The sequence below is a fragment of the Mobula birostris genome, chromosome 8 (assembly GCF_030028105.1).
Source record: "Mobula birostris isolate sMobBir1 chromosome 8, sMobBir1.hap1, whole genome shotgun sequence".
Taxonomy (NCBI): domain Eukaryota; kingdom Metazoa; phylum Chordata; class Chondrichthyes; order Myliobatiformes; family Myliobatidae; genus Mobula; species Mobula birostris.
In genome coordinates, this window is record NC_092377.1 from 35,834,678 (window position 1) to 35,842,679 (window position 8,002).

Sequence of the window (8,002 nt, forward strand, 5' to 3'; positions counted from 1 at the left end):
TCATTACTTCAACAGCCATTTTTCACTCTTCTCTCATTTTCACATAGTCCATATGACTCTCCATCTTTTCTTTCTGTATCTCCATCTCAGGGCAGAGGTTTAAGTCATATATCCATTATAAACCTAGACTTCCACAACTTTCTTGACATTTCCACCCTGCTTCCTGTAAGAATTTGTAACATGTCATTTTTCTAATTTCTCCATTGTGTTTTTCTATTGCTTCAGGGACACCTTCATAACTGTGGCTTCTAATTTATCTTGGTTGACAAGGCTCTCAAACTTTTACCACAATTTTGTTCTCAGTTGTGCTGCCATCCAAACTAAAGAAAGTGTTTTTTTTTAAATTAATTTCAACTCCACCAACCTCCAGAGCCAGAATCAGAATCAGAATCAAGTTAATTATCACCGGCATGTGTCGTGAAATTTGTTAACTTAGCAGCGGCAGTTCAATGCAATACATAATGTAGAAGAAGAGAAAAAAAAATAATGTAAATCAATTACAGTATACATATATTGAATAGATTAAAAATCGTGCAAATAACAGAAATAATATATATTTTAAAAAGTGAGGTAGTGTTCGTGAATTCAATGTCCATTTAGGAATCGGATGGCAGAGGGGAAGAAGCTGTTCCTGAATCACTGAGCGTGTGCCTTCAGGCTTCTGTACCTCCAACCTGATGGTAACATTGAGAAAAGGGCATGCCCTGGGTGCTGGGGTTCCTTAGTAATGGACACTGCTTTTCTGAGATGCTGCTCCTTGAAGATGTCCTGGGTACTTTGTAGGCTAGTGTCCAAGATGGAGCTGACTAGATTTACAACTCTCAGTAGCTTCTTTCGGTCCTGCGCAGTAGCCCCACCTCCCCATACCAGACAGTGATGCAGCCTGTCAGAATGCTCTCCACAGTACATCTATAGAAGTTTTTGAGTGTATTTGTCGACATGCCAAATCTCTTCAAACTCCTAATGAAGTATTGTCACTGGCTTGCCTTCTTTATAACTGCATCAATATGTTGGGACCAGGTTAGGTCCTCAGAGATCTTGACACCCAGGAACTTGAAACTGCTCACTTTCTCTATGAGGATTGGTATGTGTTCCTTCCAAGTCCACAATCAGCTCTTTTGTCTTACTGACATTGAGTACAAGGTCGTTGCCAATGGATCATCCTCAATAAATTCCACCATTTTCAATGAAATGCTCCTCGTAGGCTCCTGTTTTCATTCAGCATACCAAAAGTGAGCTGTCTCCACAACTTACTGGTTTCATTTCCGTCTACATGTACTCCCCTTATCACTGCTCTCCCATGAAACTGAAAGAAAAGCAATCCTCTTTCCAGTTTTACTCTTTTTATCTAAGCTTTGAGGGTCCGATGTTCTTCTGTCCAAGGCTCTCCTTTGGTTGGGTTTAACCATGGATGTCTACATGATACACAAGCCAGTATGCAAGCCAGGTAGTATGATATGGAAAGCAAGCTGTTGCCCATGTAACAGGCTCCCCTCTCAACGCAGCTGATGAATCCAAAGGAACAGCAGAGATGGATACAGTTTGGCACCAGTGGTGTCGCAGAAGTTGCTGGTCTGCGTTGAACTCAACATAGGACTGCCTTAGGGACTCCAGCTACGGATTTTTTCTTGGGGTTTATCCCCAAAGCCTTCCACATGAGTGGGTATAGGAACAAGGCAGTGGAGGTTTGAGATGAGAGTTTTCCTTCCAGATAAGCTGCTAACGACGGCTAATGAGCCCATCTCTCTGAAGTGACTGGTTTTAAGGCACCAGTAACCCACTTTTTGCCTCTTCTCCTGTCAGTAGAAATGGTTCCCCCGGGCTTAGTAGCTAAGCCACATGCGAAGGCTAAAAGCTGGAATTGTTGGAGGCTATTTGAGACACTCACCATTGGGAGCATTTAATAGGAGTTTATCCCACTATGTGTTGGCGTGTGGCCAAGTGGTTAAGGCGTTCATCTGGTGATCTGAAGGTCTCTAGTTCTAGCCTTGGCTAAGGCAGCGTGTTGTGTCCTTGAGTAAGGCACTTAACCACACATTGCTCTGTGACGATACTGGTGCCAAACTGTATGGGTCCTAATGCCCTTCCCTTGGATAACATCAGTGGCCTGGAGAGGGGAGATTTGCAGCATGGGAAACTGCCGGTCTTCCATACAACCTTGCCCAGGCCTGCGCCCTGGAAACCTTCCATAGTCTCACGAGACTAACGGATATATATAATCCCACTACCACACTACCACACCCACTATAACAACCTTAAGGATCCCATTTTCTCCTGCATATGAGATGGTGGGGATAGCTTGCTTCCACTTTAGTTTGGTGGATTCCATGGTGATTAATGATCTCACCTCATTAATTGCTGAAACAGATGAACAATGTGATGGGTGGGTTGTAAGACTGGAAGATGTGACATTCCTTTCACTGCTTTTGCTGGTGTTTTCTCTCCTCATCTCATTCCTACGTGGCCTGCTCCTTATCTGAGAATATGACTCCTGGTTCTTGGCTTCTCAAGCAGGGAAAAATTTTTCCCTGTTCTTACTCTGTCACGCCTTGTAAAAAAAAGTTGTACATTTGAATGAGATCGGCTATCGTTCTTCTGAACGTTAGAGAATACAAACCAATTCACTCAGTTTCTGCTCACAAGACAAACTGGCTGTTCTGGGAATCAGTCTCATGAATCTTCACTCCACTGACTCTCTGGTAAGTGTTTCTGATCAAAACTATACATAGGTGCAGGTGTAGTCTCAGTAGAACCCTGTTAAATTGCAGTGAGATGTAATCATTTCTGTACTCATATTCTCTCATAATAAAGGTCAATATGCTTTCCAAATCATTTGATAGCTTTCACCAACTTTTATATAGATGGCAAGTTCCTTTTGAACCTAATTTCTCACCATTTAAAAATTGCTCTGCTTTTCTGATTTAAGCACCCAAGTGGATTTCGTCACACGTTCTCACGTTATATTTCATCTGCAATAATCTAACTCCCTCATATATCTTGGCTTGTCTTCTCAAAGCCTTTTTACATCCTCCTCCCTATATGTATGATATTTGGTCCCCTCACTCAGATTATTGATTGTGATTGTGACTAGCTGGGCACCAAGTATCAGTCTGAGTGGTATCCCACCATTCATAGCTCCATAAAAGAGAAAGATACGTCTATCCCAACTATGGTTTCTCTCCAATAATATATTTTTAATCATTTCTCAGTGTATTTCTCCTAGTTTCATTCCCCTCAATATCAGCAAAACAAAAGAGCTGGACATTGACCTCTGGAAGAGGGACAATGCACATTCTCCTGTCTACATCAAGGGGTTTGGGAATGAAAGGGTTGAAAGCTTCAAGTTCCTCAGTGTAAACATCACCAAAGGCCTGTCCTGGTCCGCATATAGTTTGTAATCCATGTTTGCAATCTACTGCAAAAAAAAACTGATTTTCATGATACTTGTAACCTGTGTATATATGCCTATGTAACACACTGTAAGGTTTCACTGCTAATGTAATGGCTTCTCTGTAATGTTCCACTGCTGGAGTAATGGTTTCTCTGTAGCAGCAATGTTTGGGTTATGACTAGAGATAACGGGGCATGCTAACCAATGAGTGGGATGTTGTTCTTTCTTGTGTGTCTGGGAGCTGGGAATTCGTGGTCTTTTGCCAGGAAGAGATGAGGAGAGAAGACGCAAGTGGAGAGAGTTGGTAGACCTTGGATGGAGTGGACTTGGAGCGAGGGTCTGAAGGTCAGCGGCGATCGGAGGAGGTTGACGGTGGACAAACGGCCTTATCAGTGAGCTCCAACGTTACGCATTAGACTGTTTCATGAGAATGGGCCTTTTTTCTTTTTGTTTTCTTTACTAACCATATAGTCAAATTAAGAATTATAAAACTCAATCGTTTAATCGCATATTATGTACCGTTTGTTATTTCGTGGTACTGATTTGTAACAGGGAACACATCACGCAGCATTCACCCAAACGAGATTTCTTAAGTTTGACCAGGCCGCAGGGCTATCATCCCCTGTATTAAGCCACTAGCCGAAGCGAGAGTTACACCTAAAACGGCAATAATCTTGAACTTTACCTGTATTGTTGTTCTGTTAAGCTGGAGTACCAGAAGTAACTCCTGCCTCAGCAAGTACCTGCTACAATTTGCCTATCACAGTTGACACAGTCTTACTGGTTCTCTGCTTTACTCTGGAGCCCCTAGACAACAGCCAAAGCTGTTTATCAATTACAGCTCAATGTTCAATACCATCATTCCCTTAGTATTAACCACCAAATTTCTGAACCTGGGCTTCAGCACCTCCCTCTGCAATTTAATCTTTGACTTCCTCAGCAGGAGACCACAGTCAGCATGGACCAATGATAACACTTCCTCCTCACTGACGACTAACACTGGCACACCTCGAGTATGTGTCCTTAGCCCACTGCTCAGTCTTTCTCTCTCACAACTGAGTGGCTCAGCACAGTTCAAATGCCATCCATAAATTTGCAGGTGGCCTTAATGTTGTTGGTAAAATCTCAGCTGGCGACAAGGAGGCATACAGGAGTAAGATAAATTGGTTGGTTGAGTGGTGTCGCAACAAAACCTCGCATTGACAGCAAGATAAAGGAATTGACGTAGATTTTGGGAAGGGGAAGATGGGAGAATCCCGAGGTAATTTCTAAAGTAAGTACATGTTCAGCACAGCATTGTGAGCTGAAGGGCCTGTATTGTGCTGTAGATTTTCTACGTTTCTACCTAGCAACCTTCATTGAGGGGTTAGCAGTGGGAAGGGTGAGCAGTTTTAAGTTCTTGGGTGTTAATATTTTGGGGGTGTCTATCCTGGACCCAAGACAGAATACTCTTCACCATACATCTGTAGAAATTTACAAGAGTCCTGGATGATATACCAAAACTCTGCAAATTCCTAATAAATTAGAGGTGCTGGTGTGCCTTCATCATCCAAGGGAGATTGTCTGCGATGTTGACCCCTAGGAACTTGAAGCTGCTCACTGTTCCACTGCTGACCCCTTGAGGAGGAAGGATCTTGTTCTTCTGACATCTTCTTCCTGAAATCAGAGTCATAGAAAAGTACAGCACAGAAATGTCCTTTGGCCCATCTAGTCCATGCCAAACCATTTAAACTGCTTACTCCCATTGACCTGCACTGGGACCATAGCACACCATACCCCTGCCATCCATGTACCATCCAAACTTGTAAACGTTGAAATCGAGCTCACATACACCACTTGTGCTGGCATCTCCTTCCACAGTCTCTCTACCCTCTGAGTGAAGAAATTTCCCCTTATGGTCCTCTTAAAGTTTTCACCTTTCACCTTTAACCCATGACCTCTGGTTGTTGGGTCTACATAGTTCCCTGCTGTTGCTGATGTTGAGTGTGAAGTTGTTGTTGCTGATCACTCTTCACTCCAGTCTCTAAAGATATTAATGGAGAGTATTCTAACTGGTTGCAATGCAGCCTGGTGTGGAGGCTCCTGTACATGGATTGCAAGTGGGTGGAGAGAGTTATAGACTCAGGCAACTCCATCATAGGCACAACCCTCACACCATTGTGGACATCCTCAAGAAGGTGGTATCTATTATCAAGAATATGCCCTATTCTCATTACTACTATTAGGGAGGGTCTAGTGGAGCCTATAGACTCACACTCAGTTATTGAGAAACAGATTCTTCCCCTCCACCATTAGATTTCTAAACAGTATATGAACCATGAACACTACCTCATTATTTTTGCACTAGTTATTTATTTTGTAATACAGGTTGAGTACATCTGAAGTTACCAAACCCGAAAAACTCCAAACTTTGAAATTTTTTCGAACACTGACATGACACCTCAAATGGAAAATTCCACAAGGTGCTGCAAAGGTTCCCAGATGATGCTCAGGTCTCTGGTCAGAGAAGTGACCTCACAAATGTAATGAACAAAAGTTAATGGAAAAACAGAAAAATGCTGTACAAAGCAATAAATGAAGATCTTGATCGTGTATTGAAAGAGTGGATTCATCAGTGTCAGAGTGAACATATGCTGCTTAACAGTATGCCGATCATGAAACAAGCAAAGATGTATCACAACAAACTGAAATATGAAGGTTGTTTGTGAATATTCAGCTGGTAGAAATTTAAGAAAAGGCACGCCATTTAATGTTTAAAGATTTTTTAAAAAATTAAAGTTAAAGCATCTGCTGATCATGAAGCAGCAGAAAAATTCATTAATGTGTTTGCAAAGATCATTGGTGATGAAATCTAACACCAGAATATTCTACAATGCTGGTTGTTTTTATACCTTACATAAAGCCTAAAAATAAAGTAAAATATAAATACAGTGTATTGTAACTTTTTACTCAAAACACGGCATCATAGGTGGAGAGTGAAAACCTGCAGTTGTTTGTTGTTGTTCAGTATTGTAGTATACTCTCAATGCTGCTGTGCTGCTTTTGTTACCCTGCACACATTATATTTTTATTATATTATTACACAATAAGTTTTACTGCTAAGTACGTATGTGTGATGAATCAGGGTAAGACAAAGATTGATAACCAGTAACACATAAATTCAGAGTCAGGGATGATGGCAATCCCAAACTATCTCATTATGTATTCCAAAATCTGAAATTCTAAACACTTCCAGCCCCAAGCATTTAGAATATGAGTTACTCAATCTATATATAGTAATTTAATGTCTTTGTTCTGTACTGCTGCTGGAGCAAGACAACTTTCATAATATATAAGACAGAGAAAATAAATCTGGTTCTGAATCTGTCATTATTGTAAGGGCACAATTACCACAAACTATACTGATGAAGAAGGGCTACCATCACAAGAACAGGGAAGCTGTGGATGGGCAATAAACATAGCTTTGTCAACTTTGTTTACATCCCAGCAGCAAAACAATAAGAAAAAAACACTTAGTTTTTGTTTATCGCATCTACTTCCTTTTTATCATCTCATTTAGTTCCACTTGTCTGACACAAAACAGAAAATGGTTTCTCTTTTTCCTTAGCTTTAGAAACGACTCCAAATAATTAGGCTCTGGCGCAGAGAAATTTCTACGATAGTCTAAATTCTTTGGGTGGCCTTCCAAGCCATGCGTTACGGATATGAGCTGTTGTTTACACATTTTATTTACAAGCCTTCCTCCTTAATTGTATTTCTCCCCACTTTGTTCAACCACTGAGATAAATAGTGACAGTTCTTAAGACATCTATCAATACAGTGCCTTAGCACAGCCTTCAATTCTCTTCATTTGTTCCTATAATCTCTACTCTTGGCACAGTGCTTCAGAGTCAAATATGTAAAATGTTTAAGATCTCCACTCTTGTGGATTGATTCACTGGTACCTGTGTAAAGTGCTAGTACTAAATATGTTCTCAGAAAGCAGACTTTAGCTGTCAAGATTTGAGTCAAGAAAAGGAGGTTGAATATTGAAGTTGTCAACTCAACATCATTTTTAGAGCAATCATTAGAGTTGATTCTCAGGTACTGTAAATGCTAGTGAAGTATGGAAGTAGCATGTGTGGTTATAATATGATTCTTACAGTAACTGGGAGATAGCATCTGGTATTAATTGACTTGCAGTTTATAATGGCAGAAAAGCACTGAAGGTTGAGAGGGAGAATAAATCAGCCATGATCGATGGTGGAGCCAACTCAATGAGCCAAATAGCTTGAAACTGCTCCTATGTCTTATGGTCTTATGTATTTGTTAGAATATGGAACTTGCAACAGCATGAAGTTAGCTGAACCAACAATGTAGACTTTTATGGGAAATTATAAGAAGTTCTCAAGACAGAGAGAGAAATAGGAGGATCTTGCAGTCAGAATTGCATGAATTTGAATGGAAGTGAATATGAATAAAGTAGACTGAATAGTTTGGTTCTATGCCATAAATTGAATGAATGTGGGGAAGCAATAAGGAGAATAATCAGAGGATTTAAACTTTCTGTAGTTGGGTGCATGAGATACTGCTGCAAACAAGTTTTTCATTGTACCTGTTCCTTACAGTACT